Source organism: Miscanthus floridulus, chromosome 7 (genome assembly GCF_019320115.1).
Source record: "Miscanthus floridulus cultivar M001 chromosome 7, ASM1932011v1, whole genome shotgun sequence".
NCBI classification, from domain to species: Eukaryota; Viridiplantae; Streptophyta; class Magnoliopsida; order Poales; family Poaceae; genus Miscanthus; species Miscanthus floridulus.
In genome coordinates, this window is record NC_089586.1 from 86,146,720 (window position 1) to 86,149,753 (window position 3,034).

The 3,034-nt window shown below is 48.9% G+C and overlaps 1 pseudogene; it reads right to left on the reverse strand.

Annotated features, from left to right (window-relative positions):
- Positions 1–2,037: 2,037 nt before the first annotated feature.
- On the reverse strand, positions 2,038–2,742 carry LOC136463672 (heavy metal-associated isoprenylated plant protein 47-like; annotated as a pseudogene).
- Between the last annotated feature and the right edge of the window lie 292 nt (positions 2,743–3,034).

Sequence of the window (3,034 nt, forward strand, 5' to 3'; positions counted from 1 at the left end):
ACTGTTTATGTTCAGACACACCTGGTAGGCTCTACCGTGTTCGCCTAGTACGGCAAATGTCGGCGCCTACAATATTGTTTGTGTTTTGACACGTCTGTAAGGTTGTATAGTATCTGTCTGGTATGGCCTGGTTGTACAGTGTCCGTCTGACATGGCCTAGAATTTAACGAAGTGCCGTCTAGGTTGATTGATGTGCGGGGGCAATGCAAGAGACACTGGAGAGCTTAGCAATTGCTTGCCCTGGTGGGTGATGGGTGCCTGACTGGGTGTAAAGTGATACTGGTAGCAGCACTTGTACTCCGGTGATGGCAAACTCTGTCTGGGGCCTTGTTTAGATTGCAAATTTTTGCAATCTGGACACTGTAGCACATTTCGTTTGTATTTGATAAACTTTGTCCGATCATGGACTAACTAGGCTCAAAAGATTCGTCTCGTGATTTACAATCAAACTGTGCAATTATTTATTTTTTTACCTACATTTAATGCTCTATGCATGCGTCCAAAAATTGATGTGATGGAGAGAGAGTGAAAAAACTTAAAATTTGGAGGTGATCTAAACAAGGCCCGGAAGTTGTTAGCCCGCACCACATGTGATTAGTTTTCTAGTTCATGACTTGACCTTGCATTAATTGCCGCCAACGCGCTGCGGCAGTGGAAACTGGCAACCGTGTTTCAGAGCACACGCACACCCATGGTGTGATGGCTGATGATAGATAGTACTACAAGTCAGCGGCCAGGAAGCACGCTGCCTATATAACATCCGTTTCTGCATGCAACGATGTTAAAATAGTGAAATGGTTGGGGAAAATGCGATTTTATTCGACCAAGAAAAGACATGAAAAACTATGGGTTCGCCTGTGCTTCATTGCTGGCGGCTGGCGCGAGCATGAAAACCGGCGGTGCTAGCTTTTGCATTGCATTGTTCAACAAAGATTTTGTGCTCCCTGAGGTTGGTGGCCAAGGGCGCAAATGGGTCAGGTACTGATGATAGCACGTCGCTATGTACCTCCTCTATTGCTTGTTCTGATCCGGCCAGCTCCTCTCTCTTGGGAGCAATTGTCCCAACTAATCATGTTCTTTTTTTTTCTCTCGAATAGACAAAAGATTTGCGTATCATTATAATTAAGAAGAGTTTAACCGTACGAAAAGACAAAAGATGCTTTGTGTAGTTTAAGATGGATGATTCTGTGCTTTGGGCATTACCATCGAAGGCTGCCAGCCGCTGGATTCATAGACCTACTTTGTTGTTCTTGCCAGGCTTATCGCTGCTGCCTCGTCCAAATGTGATCCTATGCCTCGAAGAGGCACTACAATGCCAAGATATTTGTTAGCTGCATGCTTACAAAAATATTCAGTAAGATCTTATTTCTTGAGAATATTTTACATTACATTTTCCTTAGTTATAGATATAAACAAAACTATACTCTCCTCGTATTGCACAGGCGAAGGTAAGGCTTGCCACTAACACCCTTCCCCAGACCCCGCACAGAGCGGGAGCTCTCTGCACTGGGTACGTCCTTTGTACATGGACCAATGTCATTCTCGGTAAATTACAGATACACTCTATGCCAGTGGTGGCACCGCCTTTTCTTACTATTTGAATCCCAAAATCGAAGAGGCCCAACCATTTTACTCCAGGTAAGACCTATGCAGCACTATGCTAAGAACTCATAAAATTAATTTGCACATTATTATATCTCTGTTTCCGCAGTCTAAAAATACCAGCTTCAGACTATATGATCCATGCTCATGGAAATTTAATGAGCTCATGAAACAGGTTCAAAGATCAGCCCGTTTACATAGAACGACCTCCACCATCTGAGGAACAGCCACCTAGGCAGATACAAGTTACTCCGCTACAACACAAACATGTTGCAGAGCTAAATAGCATAGACCCAATTGATTTTGCGGTGCCCCCCCCTCCTTCCCCCTCATCCATTATATTCCCGCAGATATGTATGCAAATGAGCCCTACCTTTATAAACCTGAATTTATGCACTTACCGGCGCGCGGCCTTCTCACTAGTACAGATACAAAGATTGTGCGGGAAAGACTACCTATCACCGATCACGGATCAACAAACAAAAGCCCAAAGACAAAATCAAGTGAAGTCAATCCCTCCATGGAAGAACCCGGCTCTCTACACTACATTATGGAGCAGATGCTGTCAGTCCGCGTCTGGTACCCGTACGCGCACGCGTACCCCTCCGCGGGATGTTCGTACACCACGGCCGTCGGCTGCGGGTACTGCTGGTAGTACCACGGGCTCGACGCGACGAACTCGGGCAGCGCGGTGGCGGTGGCGGCCGGAGGATTGTCGCCGCCGCCCCCCTCCTTCTTGGTTTCGGCGACCTACACGATCTCTGCAGGTCCGACCTTCCTGCGCAGTGCGTTGGTGAGCTTGACGGAGTCGACGTCGTCGCCCACGACGACGACCTGGTCCCTGCCGTCGCCCGCGAGCGACACGGAGTCCGCCCCGCCCGTGGCCGCCACCAGCGCCAGCGCCTTGGACCAGCACCGGTCGCACTCCATCTGCACCCTGATCACGATCTTTTGCTGCGGCAAGGACGGAGAGCATGCATGTATGCCCAGTTCAGTACCACTGTAGTAAAAGAGGAAAGACGATGGCGATGGAGACATGCATTTCAGGAAGAGGAAAGTGATGATTCGGCATTCACCTTCATCGCCGGTTCTCCTGATCGCCGAGCGGATTGCGCTCCAAGCCTCGGAATTGAACGAAGTGCCGTCTAGGGTGGAGAGCTTAGCAATTGCTTGCCCTGGTGGGTGGTGGGTGGTGGGCGCCCGACTGGGTGTAAAGTGATACTGGTAGCAGCACTTGGACTCCAGCTAGTGATGGCAAACTCTGTCTGGGACTTGTTAGCCCGCACCACATGTGATTAGTTTTATAGTTTATGACTTGACCTTGCATTAATTGCCGCCAACGCGCTGCGGCTGTGGAAACCGTGTTTCAGAGCACACGCACACCCATGGTGTGATGGCTGATGATAGTCAGCGGCCAGGAAGCACGCTGCCT